General features: G+C 40.6%; 1 pseudogene; it reads left to right on the top strand.

Moving 5' to 3' along the window:
* Positions 1–1,464: 1,464 nt before the first annotated feature.
* LOC101709612 (small VCP/p97-interacting protein pseudogene) lies at positions 1,465–13,906 on the top strand (annotated as a pseudogene).
* Positions 13,907–15,059: the final 1,153 nt, after the last annotated feature.

Genomic DNA, 15,059 nt, shown 5'->3' with positions numbered 1-15,059 from the left:
GTATATTAAGTACTGAAGGCACCCTCGAGCTCCTTCCCTTATGTCTGAGAGGATCTGGGCTCTCTAGTAGCCCCCAAGGATTCCTGCTTGGGACACCATGGAAGCCCATGGAATGGACTCTCTGATGTCCTTTACAATGAAGAGAACAGCTTCACCCAAGTGCTGGGGTCATTGAGGGGCTCTTTTCCCTTTCCAAATGGGGAAGGAAAAACAGTGGTGCAGCAAGGGCCTCAGCTCTGAAGAGACAGACCTGGGTTTACCCAGCTCCTTCTTCTGATTGCTTATGTAGACAAGTCACCATGCCTCTCAGGGCCTCTCCACCTTGTTCCCCTTGCACTATGGAGCCCATCCATGCATCTGTTTCCTAGGGATATCATCTCACATGAGTGAAATAATACTTATAAAGCCCATGGGCTGGTACCACCAGTACCGAGTGCACAAAGTAAGAGGTGATATTCAGGAAAGAGTGGGATGGAGCACGGAATACAGTGAAAACAGGCCTCACGCATGTTGCTTGATTATGGAAATGTCACTTACCATTCTGATCACATTTCCCTGATCCCAATATGAGATGGCTTACATTCACTAATCCAGACAACTTCATGCTCCCTAAGCCTCTCAATTTCTTCTTGCCGTGTGCATTTATTGGTGCTGTGTATCCAAGTCAGGGCTTCCCACAAAGCTAAGCAAGCTCTATGGGTTGGAGCTTCATCCTCAGTTCTACTTGCATTATTTCTAGATTCAGATGTGTTTGCCTCATCCAGGCGAATGACCTGGGCCCCTGCTCAACAGCTCACACCTCCCCTCATCTCCTGGTGTGCACATCCTCAGTATCCCGCTCCCTTGAGTGTGGCCCAGACTTAGTAACTTGTTTTCCCCTAATCATAACCCTTACACAACAGCACCTGAGGGTAGAGGCTGACACTATGGCACCTCTGCTGGGACCACAGCCACAGGTTCCTGAGATATCATGGCAGAAGCCCCCATCAGAGCCACCTAGATTCCTGGTCAACAGAAACCCTGAGCGAACAAATGTTTATCTCTTCCATCTCATAGGACTGGGGACATGTTTCACACATTAGTGGGCCACTGATACCCTCTAGCAGATCGGAGATTCCTCCCTTGCCCCTGTTCCCTCCTCTCCTGCCTGATTCTTTCCAGCCACACTGTCCTTACTTCTCACTTCGTCTCTGACTACAAAGCATTTTGACTTTGAATCTCCACTCAGTTGATCCTCCATCCCTGCCACACTGTTCTCAGCCTCATCCAGGACTAGGTCCCATTTGTCACTGGTTGCAGGCATGAATTTCCACTCAGTGAGGCCTTTTCAGATGCCTTCATGTAGGGACTTCAGCCCTCTCTTGTGGCACCCGCTTTTTGGGTTATAGCCCTTGGTCTTTTTTCCACTACATTCTCTAGTGCTTTGTCACTCTCCTCCCCCAAGCTGTGAACTCCTGGATGGTAATGACCGTGTTGGCCATTTCTGTGCAGGTTCCAGGCCTAAATCAGCCCAGGAAACAAGGTGAGTATTTGAAGTATAGTAATTGAATATATCAGAACACTTTAGAACTTTTTTTTGGTACTGGGTATTGAAGCCAGGAGAACTCTACCACTGAACTGCATTCCCATATCATTCTTATTTTGGGACAGGGTCTCTCCAAGCTGCCCAAGCTGGGTTCAAACTTGCAATCCTCCTGTTTCTGTTTATAAAAGCACTGGAATTACAGGTGTACACAGTCAAATACAGCTACTCAGAATTTGTTGCCCCGAGTTTTTGACACTAACCAGTTCAGAGAGTAAAGAAGGATACTCATAACAGAAGGGTTAGTCCTGGTCAGTGGCAGGGTGTTGTCAGAATGGCCTCTGGCTATCTCTTCCTGGATCCAAGTTCTCCAGCAGAGCAGAGTGAGCATGTCCTCCCCTGTGCTCATTGCTGGAACTGCACCCAGAAAGTAAAAACCACCACCCAAGACGGGCCTTTGCTTCTGTGATATGAAGGCCTTGGCTTACAGGTCCTGCAGGATCCAGAGCCATTAGGATGGATCTCAAAATCTTCCCATTCCCCTGCTGACTGCACTGGCCCTGTGGTCAAGTCCACTCCCAATGCCTTTTCTGCACACCCAGGGCAAGGGTTCTGGCTCTGCTTACACACGAGACCCTGGGGTTCCAACAGGGAGGTCTTTGTCACAGTCAAAGGATGAGTGGTCCAGTTCTCTTCCCCATTCCATCCTTCCCAAGTCTCACATTCTTTTTTAAAATTAATTTTATTGGTACATTTTAGATATACATAATGATCATATTCATCGTAGGGAGTTTGTACTTGTACAAAATATATCTTGATTCTTCTTTTTTCCCCATTCTCTCCCCTCCATTCAACTCTTGTTACTCTCCTTATTTAAAAAAGTTTGTTTCTATTTTTTTGTAATTATCAAAATTTTTGTATATGCATCACATTCTTCTGTAGAAGTGCATAATTTATATTTATTAAATGAAACATCACATCCTACAATGAATTATTATTCATCAATTAAAATTATTTCAATTTTCTATGATGAAAATATATAATGTCTTGCTGGACAAGGGGGAGAGACTAACGCAGTAAGGGTATGCAGAGTGCAAGTTGCTGTGATAACTAAAGGGGAAACTGCCAAAAGTGATTCAGGATAATTTACCATCTGTCTCCACCCTGGGAAAGAGATTTAAAATAAAATTGTGACTAAACTGCATATTAGGATGCAGGAAACGAAAACATTAGTTGTAAAAGGCTCTAGTCTCTCAGTGCCAACAGACCACCATCACTTTTAGCAAGCTACTGAAATGTTCACAACTGTACATATCAACAGACAATACATCAGCTGACATGATGGCCCAACCCTAGAACAAACGTTAGGTTACAGAACACTGAGATTATAAACACAAGATTCCATATTTCTAGCATACTGAACAAGAGGTATTCATGGCTTGACAGTACTCAGACAGTAATCTGTGGGATCCTTTAAAAACTATTTTATATTTCTACAATGAAACCAAGCTATTAATTTCATGTTTATTTTATAAGGATCTTTCTCAAGATTATTAGTTTGAGTCTGATCAAATCATACCCACTCCTTAAATTTTTCTCTCAACTAATGATTTCCATTCTTCTACCTATGGTTCAATTTACCCTTTCTTCTACCATAGCCAGAGCTTATTCCACAGGATCTGATCTATACAATTATGTATTAGAGACTAAATATTTCAGGTTTGTTTTCAAATGATATTCTACAAAGAATATATCAAATTTTCAAGTTTACAGAAAATCATACTACAACTGACCATACAATTCACCAGTATAAATGCCTTAACAGTTGTTTGCTAATGTGTGGACATTACAGAGCTTTACACAGTGCCGTGACTTTTCTTGCCCATTAGGATGGCTGCTACACCAAGCACAGTTCTATTGAGTTTGCTCTGAGGCAGGCGCTGGGAGGAAATTCCTACTCACATGGGGTTGTTGGGCAGTGAAGCTCCCAGAAGATCCACAGGTTCACTAAGAGTCATCGGAGACCATGCTGACCTGGGTCAGGGTCCTGCTTGGGCGCAGGGGTGGGGAGGGCCAGACACACAGAGGCGCAGGGGTCGGTCACTTCCGCTTCCCCTCGGGGAGGGCTCAGCCCTGTCTGGCCACGCTCCAGGAACTCCTGAGTTTCTGTTTTTCTTTGCAAACCGAGTTGGATCCTCAGTTATTAAACCAGATGTGGACCACCTGCTCCTGGACCCGGGTCTCCTTGGCAAACTGCTCTCTGGTGTCCAGTTTCAGACAGGGGTGGCTCAGAAACGCCTGGGCCAGGGCCTGCAATTGTGAGGTGCTGAAGCTGGTGAGGCCGCCTGACCTCCACACTTCTCTGGTGCAGCCTATTTGGTGGGTGAGCCTGGCCCAACTCAGAAGCCTCCTGAACCTCCTGTCTCTGGAATAGGCGGCTGTATCTGTGATTCTGAAGCCAAGCCTTGATTACTGTCTCCTCGGTTTTGATTTCCTGAGCAAGGTTTTGTCTGGTTTCAAAGCCTGGATGGGGCTTTTGGTTGAAGGTGTCAACGAGAATTTTCAATTGCTCGCCTGTGAATTTCCTGTGCTTGACCATAATTATAATTTGTCTCAGAAGACTTGTTTGAAGAGACATCTTGGGCCAAGAGATCATCCATCCAGGTCAATTCTGAGGCTGAGAAGGCCACGGTGGATGGGCCTCGTCTGGTGACGTCCTTCTTGCTGTGTCCTACTAGGGCACGAGGTGTCAGATGGTTGTTATCGGATGTTTCTATTTTTCTTTCTGTTCTCTTTCTTTTCCCTTCCTTCCTTTCCCCTTCCATCCTCCCTTCTTCCCCTTCTCATTTGAACATTTTCTTCCCATTTCCCAATAACTATTATACATTTTGACCTTTATTTACCTTTCAATATGTCACATCAAACAATGTGATACTTAAGCAGGTGTTTCTGATTTATTTCACGTAAGAGTATGTTCTCAAGGTGCACCCGTTTCCATATCCTTCTTTGTAGCAGCACAATACTCTTGTATTAAAACCACTTCTTTATCTATTCACCCATTGATAGACATTTGAGCTGTTTTCCAGATTTAGCTATTTCGAATGGTGCTGCTATAAAAATGGGTAAAAATTGAAAAGAAAGCATGCAATAGTTAAGCTTATGTGTCTGACTTATTTCACTTAATATTATGGTCTCAAGGTGAATCCTTTTAGCTATGAAAATGCCTCAAGTTTATGCTTCCTTATGGCTGAATAGTATTCCATTGTGTATAAGTACCATGATTTCTTTATCCATCGATGAGGATATATTACTGGGGATATAGGAAATTTCCAATATTTACCTATTATGAATTATGCTGCTATAAACATGTATATGCTTGTATCACTGTTGCATCATTTCTCTTATATGAGAACCCCAAAATATAAATAAAGAGCAAAACTGAGAGCAAAATATACTAGATAATAGGAAGGGGGGAGCTCATTCTCAAATGAAAAAGCAAGAGATGAAGGAAAGAGTGAAACAGGGAAGGCAAAGGGGATAAGAAATTGAAGAAAAAAATGGAAACAGAACTTTTATAAATGAAAAGGAGACCAAAAGTTGGAAGGAGAAGGGAGAGGCAGCGGGGAGGGAAGGGGGACAAAAATATTCAGGTGGGTTTTATACCAACTCCCCACAATACATGTAATCATTATGTGCAGCAAACATATATGAATTGAAAGTCAAAAAGAAAGTTAAACGCTGCTGAATACGATGTTATATTCAGTCCATCATCATATATTGGAACTGTGAGTTCACTTGTGTCCTCACGAGTGAGCTGCTTCTAGGTACATCAGGCAGTCAGCACACAGCAAGCTCTCTTGTGTGTTAGGTGAGGTGGTTAGGTGATGTATAGAGCAAAGAAGTATACAAATGCATGTTGCTATTATACTGAGATTGGCCGCAGTAATTCCATCAACATGGTCTTGGCTTCAGGACAGCTGCTGCTTTGTTCACCAGGTTTGCATCTGTCTAAAGGGCTGCTTCCCTACAAAGTAGAGGGTCTCATGTTTGTGCAGCACTTTGTTTCATTTAGTTCTGTTGTATGTTTTCAATATATCAGAGATTCACTTTCTTTTTAAATTTAAATTTAAAATGTGTTATATAACTTTTATTAGTACATGTATACAGTATATAATGATTACATTCATGGTGAGGAGTTGGCACATTTAATGTGTGGAATGCAAATCAGACCCTACCTGGTGCATTACAGTGCAATATACCAACCATGGATTGCTCTCAAAACTGCTTGTATTGAGCACCCGGGCCCTATCCCCAGGCTTTGCAAGCAAGAGGTTCAGTTCCATCTGGGTGGTCCTTTCTTTATGACAGATGCAGTAGGTAGCGATGCACAAATTGACAGCCCAGCAGCATTTGGCAAGGATGGGGTGTTTGTATGTGGTCATGGAGGGAGCCCATGACAGCCTGGTGGAGGTCAAGAGCAGCAGGCTGTGCGTGGAGACTAATAAGAGAGTTCCTGTTAGTGTTTATGGGCATAGACTCAGGATCTGGAGCTGTCTGAAGCTCCCAACACTGGTGCAGGCTATCTGGGGGTAGAGGCTCATTGGGTTGGGCTTGTTCTGCCTCACCTGCCCAGCTCATCTTGCTGAAAGTTGGGTAAGCATGTGGGGTCTTTGGGCCTCAGGGTCCAGTGTGGAAGGGAGGTCAGTGCAGAGCCTATGTCACACACCTAGGCTGAGTAGCCTTGTAATGATAGTCACTCAATTGGCACAAATACAGTGAATTTCTGGCCTCTCAGGGAGAATCACCCTGTGTTGCAGGCACAATCCCTCAAGAGAGAGACCAATTAACCCAAGTTCTAAAGGTGGTCAACAAGACCATAGCAGATTTTGGACTTGGTTTTTAAAACAGGTTTAGTGGAGCTGGTTGAGGTGTTGAGGCTCTGTAATCCCAGTACTCTGGCAGGCTAGGGCAAGAGGATCACAAATTTGAGCCCAGGCTGAGCACTTTAGATACATACTGAGATTCAGTGTCAAAATTAAAAACAAGTAGGGGAAAGGAAAGAAGGGAATGGAATTAATATAAGAAAATGAAAACAAAGTCTTTGTAAATAGGGAGGGATGGAGGGGTTGAAGGGAGAACAGAGGAAGGGGGAAAAATTGAGAACCAAGAAAGATAATGTATAGGTGCAGATTTCCAATGACGAATGTCATTATGTTGTATACCTAAAATGTACCAATTAATTAATTAATTAAAAATTAGTTTAAAAATTATCTATTTTATTATAGTAGATGTAATTTTAGTTTACACTTCCTTGATGATGAGTATATTAAGCATTGTTGCATCTGCTTTTCAGCCATTTATGAATCTTCTTTAGAAAAAAAATTAAAACAAAAAATTAAAAGGGCTGGTGATGTAGCTAAGCGGGAAGGCCCTGTGTTCAACCCCCTATACAAATACAGAATTTACTGACTTGTAAAGAAATTGAGTGAGGAGGATTCTGCAGTGTCCATGAGCAAGACTGGCCCAACATCCTCTAGGAAACTTCGGCCTCTGGCGTCTCACATGTTAACAGATTTCATATTTTACAAATAAATTATAATCAACATTTAGATAATGTTTGTCCATCTGCAAATAGGAGAGGTAGGGGCTTGCTGTCCTATTTTTGTGTCCTGTGTGATGTGACAAATGTCAACCAGGATGGACTCTCCCCAGGTTACCCCTGAGAGCCTGTACAGCTGCATTTCCCAGAGGTCTCCATGGAATTCTGTATCCTGGGAGCTGTGTGTTTTGCCTGTGGGCCCTGCAGACTACATGGTTATGAATGTGTCTGTACCCCCCGCTCATGTGACAAGGACCCAGAAATCCCACTGCTAGGAGTCGATCTTTAAAAATGAGTTTCATGGGGTCAGGGATTTAGCTCAATGGTTTCGCCACCTGCTGCGCAAGCACAAGGACCTGAGTTCAATGCCCAGTACCAAAAAAAAAAAGAAAATGAGTTTCACAGATGCAAATGTTTCCTTCAGCTCTAGTATGGACAGAAAAATTTGGAAAGAGTCTTGAGCATAGGTTGCTGGGTAAACAATGACACTGTGGCCACTGAGAATGCTAAGGGATGGAAGATGACTGGGCCATGTCCCCAGTGCATACATGAGATGCTAGATGAGCTGTGGCCTGACACACTCCCTTCAAAGCAGCATAAGATATACAGGCCTGAACTCTACAGGGAAGACACAAAAAGGAGCACCTGGGGGAACAGCCACTGCTCCCCAGTGGGAAGACTGCCACTGTGTAATTGTTTTTTTCTTCACTGATGTTGCATTCCGTATTTTACTACAATGTGTTTCTTGCCTGACCAAAAAAAACTGGATAATTTACTGAATATGTGATTAGAAATCATTGAAATCAATCCAGGATTTTCTCTTTCTAGAAAAGTAAATTCAAATAGTCCCTTCCAAGGTTCTGTGATAAAAATAGAAATCTGATTGCGGTCTTATGAAAAATGTAGGCTAGGTAAATTATATGGACATAAGATGAATGGCAGACCATATCTAGCACTATGGGAAAGGGGAGGAAACACCTTTGGGTACAGAATTGAAGAAAATATTCTGGCACAGGACAGTGGTGCAGGTTGCACAATATTCAGAATGCACTTAAAACCACCCTGTGGCTCCATGTACAGCCTGTGCTTTCAGTGTTTGGTTGTCTCTGCACTGTACTGAGATCTTTGTGAGGCCTTAGAGCAGTGCTAATGGCCCCCTTCTCCGGCTGCCTGACAGCTATGCACCTTGGCTATAGGACTTAGTTGAAGCTTGTTTTAGCCAATCACAGAGCCATCTAGATGGATAGGGTTTCCGGTTCCAGTGCACCCAGAATGGACTGTCTGGCCCGCTTCATGTGCACAGGCCTAGACAACTACCACAGAGGTTCCATCCTATTTTGCCATCTCAGGGGGACATAGAAGCATTTTCTGACCTAATCTATTCGTTATTTTTTGGTCCAATCAGTGTGAGCCCTTATCCTCTTGTCAGAACCTCTAAAGAGGAGCAAAAGGTAGGTTAGACATCCTGATTCCATTATGGGTAGAACCTGGCAAGTGGGGCACTTCTCTTTTTCTCTTTCTTTTCCTCATTATCCTTTTAAAGATGTTTTAGTGTAACTTCACATAGGTATACATCACACACTCCATCCCCTTAGTGCCAAACTGCTTTTGGGATAGAGTACCATGAACTACAGCTTCATAGCCCACGTGAAAGACAGTCTTTATATCTTAAAATTTTAAGGGGTTTTCAAAAGTTATCCTAGTTTTATCCCAGATGCATTGATTTCTAAAGTGCATTTCACATGTATCAAGCCAGTGTGATAAAACAATGAGACCATAATACAGGCAGGCAATTTACATGGGCAATGAAAGAGTGGTCAGAAATACACTTTTTTTCTTCATTAAGTTTATCGGTACATTTTAGGTATAGTATGGTCACATCCATCATTGGGAATTTATACCTGTACAAGATATATCTTGGTTCTTATTTTTTTTCCCCATTCCCCTGTCCTCTCTTCAACCCCTCCACCCCTCTCTACTTACAAAAGCTTTGTTTCTGTTTTTTCCTTCTTTTTCCATTTTTTTCTTTCCCTTCTTTCCTTTCCCCTGCCCCCCATGCCTAGTTGCCCTTCCCCTTTGAACATTTTCTTCCTATTTCACAATATCTATTATACATTTTAGTCCTCATTTACACTTTCAGTTTCTCACACCAGAAAAACAGTTCAGTATTTACACATATGTGTCCTATTTATTTCACTTAAGAGTATGGTATTAATGTGCATCCATTTAGCTATAAATGTCTCTAGTTTATCTTTATGGCTGAGTAGTACTCCATCTTATTTTTTAAAAACAGATCTTTTTATCAAATCACCAGTTGATGGGCATTTGAGCTGTTTCCAAGATTTAGCTATTTCAAACTATGCTGCTATAAACATGGGTGTGAATATATCACTGTGGTATGATGCGTTTAATTCTTTTTTTTTTTTTTTTTTTTTGTACCTGGGATCTAACCCAGTATCTTGTACTTGCAAGGCAGGCAGCGGTACCACTGAGCTAAACCCCTGGCCCTGATGCTTTTACTTCTTTCAGGAACATACTCAGGAGGGGGATAGCTGGGTCAAGTGGAACCTCTAATCCTAGTTTTTTGAGTAATCTCCACAGTGGTTGCACCAGTCTACACTCCCACTAATAGTGGAGAAAGGTTCCTTTTTCTCCACAGCCCCACCAACATTTGTTATTCATTGATTTCTTGATAGCAGCCATTCTTTGCAGAGTTAGATGGAATCTCAGCCTTATTTTCATTTGCATCTCTCAAATGACCAGTAGTGTTGGACATTTTTTCATATGTTTATTTACTGTTTCTACTTATTCATCTGAGAAATGACTATTCATTTCAGAGGCCCATTTTTGGATTGGGTCTCTAAATTTGGGGGGGTCTAATTTTTTAAAAATTCTTTATATATTCTAGATAGTCCTTTGTCTGATGAACAGCTGCTAAAAAATTTTTTTCATTAAGTTTGTTGGTACATTTTAGGTATACAATACAGTTACATTCATCATTGGGACTTGTACCTTTACATGATGCATCTTGGTTCTTATATTTTCTCCATTACCCTGCCCTCCCTTCAACCCCTCCAGCCCTCTCTATTTATAAAAACTTTGTTTCCATTTTTTCCTTTTCTCATATTTATTCCTTTCCCTCATTTCCTTTCCCCTACCCTTCCCACTTCCCCTACCCCTTTAATCCCTTTCTTCTTATTTCACAATATCAATTATGCATTTTATTTACACTTACAGCTCCGCCAGCATTTGTTATTGGTTGATTTCTTGAAAGCAGCCATTCTTTCTGGGGTGAAGTGAAACCTCAGTGTTGTTTTCCTCTGTATCTCTCAAATGAACAGTGATGTTGAACATTTTTTCATATGTTTATTTGTTGCTTTTACTTCTTTGAGAAATGTCTGTTCATTTAAGGGGCCCATTTTTGAATTGGGTCTTTATATTTGGAAGGTCTGATTTTTTTTAAGTTCTTTATATATTCTAGATAGTAGTCCTCTGTCTTAGATTTCCAAAGCTTATTTTTCTAGTTTTTATATAGTTCTCAAAACACAGCTTTCTGGCACAGAAGACACTGTCTTTATAAGATCATCTCCCGTGATGATTCCCTTTAGGCATAGCTGTCACCCTGTTGCAGGGCCAGTCAGACCTTGGCTGAACTCCAAATCCTGATCTCCACACCCTGAGTTCATAGACATTTAAGTCGATAACTGGCTGACTCCGAGGCTGGAATGGCAAACAGGCATTGCAGAGGAGAAACAACAGGGCTCGCAGAAAGCAACAAAGGTAACCAGCTGGTAAAAATTTTTGAGGGTTGTCTCATCACTCTGTTGGTGGTTTCTCTTGCTGTGCAAAAGCTTTCTAATAAGGTGAGATATCAGTTATTGATTCTTTGTACTAGTTTCTGTGCAACTGAGGTTTTGTTCATAAAGTCTTTTCCTACGTCAATGTCTTGCAGAGTTCTACCTAACCTGTTTTTCAGCAGGTTTAGTGTTTGTTTTAATATTTAGATCTTTGACCCATTTCAATTCTAGTTTAGTACATGGTGAAAGATATGAGTCTAGTTTTAATCTTTGGCAAGTTGAAACCCAGTTTTTTCAGCACCATTTATTAAAGAAGCTATCTTTCCTCCACTGAGAGTATTTGGCTCCTTTGTCAAAGATGAGGTGGCTCAGTATGTCTGGCATTGTTTCTACATCTTCTAATCTCTCCCACTGGTCCTCATGTCTGTTTCTTTGCTAGTACCATGCTGTTTTATCACACTAGTTTTGTAGTATAGTTTCAAGTTGGGGGTTGTGATACCTCCTACCTTGTCTTTGTTGCCTAGAAATGCTTTTGCTATTCTAGGTCTCTTCTTGTTCCAAATGAGTTTTTGTATTGTTTTCTCAAGGTCTGTGAAGTATGCTATTGTAATTTCAATTGGGATTGCATTGAATCTACTTTGAGAATTGAAGCCAACCAGGAGAGTGGAGAGTCACTGTAATACAGATGCAGCAGACTGCAGCAGATGATGAGTTGTTAGGATCAGCACCTCCTACCAGAACCCAAACTTGCTACAGGGGAAACCTGCACCAGGTCAAGGAACTCAATTCCAGCCTTGCAGCCAGAAACCAGCCTGAATCTCACGAACTACGGCTGGTTTACTGAGATTAACCAACTCAATCTGTATGCTGCCCATGTTGTCTACTGGTGACAGCACAGACATACATTGAAGGGGACTTTTTTCCTTCCTTTTCTTCTTCTTTTTCATTTGTCTCCTTTCTTGTTCCTGTTTTTGCCCTATTTTATTTTTTCTGGATTGTTCTTATTTTCATAGGAGCATGAATACAGTTTCTAGTTTTCCTGTTGCTCTTAGTTTGTTTTGTTCTTGTTTTTGTTCCTTCTTTCTCTCTTTTCCTCCTGTCTTCACCAGTTTAAAAGTTATCCTGATCTTCCTGTGTTCTATAGCCTTACTTCTAACCTTTTCCTCTCCTTCTATTTCTCTATCCCCCCAACTCCTTCTAAGTCTTTATCCTGGTGGGTAAATTCACTATATTGAAGGCCTTATTCACTGCAAACATATTTCTGGTTTGTTCTAGATTTTGATATATAACTACAAGTCTAGTTTATTCAGCTAAAGGTAGCATATCAATAGTTACCACAGCTTGTCATTTTCTAGGCTGTGTTTCATGCTATTGTTGATGCTGATTGTAATACTTTGGCCACAGTGACATGATTGTTCTAGTCAGTTGTTCTTCTTAGTTTACAAAGACTGAGATTACCTAAGGGTCATTACAGACTCGAAATCCAAAGGCCAACTATACCTGGAAGACACCTCTGAGAAGTAGTCATTTCCTAAGGGTTCTAAATACTAGCAATAAACATACTCAAAATAAGCGATATCTAAGCATCGACCTAGAAATTAAACCAAAAACATCAACAACAAAAAAAAATAGAAGTGAGAAGACAACTAAACAAGACACAGACCCAGACTTTCAGCTCACCAAAGGCAAAACCAGGAGGAAAGGAGGTGAAACAATCTGAAAGTCAACCACCTAGACTCCCTGAACTGGTAACAAGGCAAGTTAACAAAACAGATGAAAGAGGATCTGGAAAAAATCAAATCAGAAATAATTTCCCAGATAACAACAAAGATGGTGACCATAATGAAAGACATGATTAGTAACTCTAGAACAGACACAGATTTTTAAAAAATAGAGGAGCTGAGGGAAATTATGGAAACCATGAATACCCAAAATAGGAAAGAAATGGAAAACATGAAAAACACCCAAGAGATTAAAAATTCCATTGAAAGTTTCCACAGCAGAAATGCACTTTTTATACTCAACAAAGGGTAGATTTGGTAAGTCAAAGGAGAAGAATTGAGATCCTACAGAGCCATGCATATATTAGGGTTTCATATTCAAGAATGGTGCATGGGCCATGAATTTATCTCAGTAGTTCCACCACCTGCCTCGCAAGCACAAGGTCCCAAGTTCAATCCCTGGTACCAAAAAAAAAAAAAAAATGGTGCAAAAGCTATTCAGCAGGAAAAAAAAGATAATCTTTATGACAAATGTGTCTGGACACATATCATGCACGGGTATGGTTAATAGAGAACCATACAAAATGTATGATCTTTGATTCTTATCTCTTTCCTTATAAAGATTACTGACTAACTCAGAATGGGCCAAAGATGAAAACATAAATCATAAATCTGTGTCATTTTATTATGGTTTAGATTTTAAAGGTCCCCCACAGGCTCATGTATTTGGAGGGTGATTGGACCACAGGGGTGCTATAATTACCAGTGGATTCATCCCTTGGTGAGTTCTCTGGCTGAGTGTGTTGTTAGAAGTGAGGCTTTGCTGGAGGTGGCTCACTAGGGTTGAGATATGCAGAATTGTATACTTGTCCCTTGCTCCTCCTTTCATGCTGTGCTTCTGGCTGCCATGAAGTCAACAGCTTTCCTTTGCCAGTCCTTCCACCATGTGGTGTCTGCTTTGGAACTGACCATGAACTCATCCCACTGAATCTGTGAGCCAATATAAAAGACTCCTTGGCTGTGCTTCCCGTGCCCTGCGGAGTCCACACCAGGGTCGCCAAGCCCAGAAGAGAAAAGAGCAAAACTTGCAGAGGGTGCAGAGAGAAGACAGAAGGAGGCTGCATCTCAGGGGATTTTTAAATGTTCGATCTGTGGGAGAAAAAAGAAAGTAAAAGGAAAAACTAGAAAAACAAATTGCCACATCTGGGCCTCCACCAGCAGGTGGACTTAGATGGACAGTTTCATAAAGCATAACATGAATGGAAGAGCCTACTGCCAGTTTTGTCCAGCACCTGCAATCAAATGGACTTCCTCCATTTAATTTCTTCTCCTTGAGCATACAGAACCAACTTTTGATAGTGCCCTTAATTACAGTACTAAATCTATACTGAACATATTGGGAAAAAATTCTATTTTCAGACTTAGAAAATGGCCAGACCATTCATTAAATTCTTATGTTCCTGCACTTACTCTTCTGCAGAAAGTAAGTGATTTGCCATTTTTTCGTAGTTAAAATATGGATCTAAATAGCATACACAGATGGCATTTAAAGATCCAGCATACATTTCTAATACTAAACTTGCAATTATGTTTCCCTCCTTTAAAATATCTTCACTATTTATAGTTGTGCTGCATAGCCTTGTGTTTGGTTTTTTTCACTGCATATGAAGACTTTTGCTCACACTTAAAGACTTAGTGCCTTTAAACTGATCATCAGGGAAAATCTTGGAAATTCATTGAAGGGCTTATCTGAAGGAACACTAAATTTTTATAACTTACTAAGTAATGAATATTTGTAAGCAAATATTGAATTTCTCCTAATTATCTATTTTTGTACCTTATAAAATTAACATTATATTTTACAATATAATAAAAGTTTTCTTTGCTGAATTTATATATTAGTGGGTACCATCAGAGGGCACTGATGTGCTATTGTACAATAACAGATTTAGTTCTATAAAGGTCTATGTAATAAGTTAAACCAAGACTCTTAGTGGGTTATAGTGAGTGGTAATATATTTGTCCAAATTTCATAAGGACTTTTCTTTTATATTTATTAAAGAATAGTTGTAGGATTTGTACACACATGAAATTTCCAAGGCAAGTATGAATGTAAGAAAGAGAAATATGTAGGTACTGTATTTTAAAACATAAAAATTTTAGAAAGTAATTCTATAGGATGCATGGACTTTTTAGATTTTTCTCACTAGGAACATGCATTTCACATAACATTTATGCTTTTGGTTTTTCCTTGTAATATATAATATGTTAAAATAGAAGCTTTGCTATAAACTGTCAGAAATGCTTACTCTTTGAATGGCAAGACCACATACCTGAGCCCTGAATTAAAATTGTAGATACTAGATGCCAATAGGAACTGTAAATTAAAAAGACTAGCTCACATAATTTACTAAGGAAAC

This window comes from Heterocephalus glaber, unplaced genomic scaffold (genome assembly GCF_053883595.1).
Source record: "Heterocephalus glaber isolate CG9 unplaced genomic scaffold, H.glaber_assembly_v1.0 deba00001813, whole genome shotgun sequence".
NCBI classification, from domain to species: Eukaryota; Metazoa; Chordata; class Mammalia; order Rodentia; family Bathyergidae; genus Heterocephalus; species Heterocephalus glaber.
This window is presented reverse-complemented; position numbering and strand designations above follow the sequence as displayed.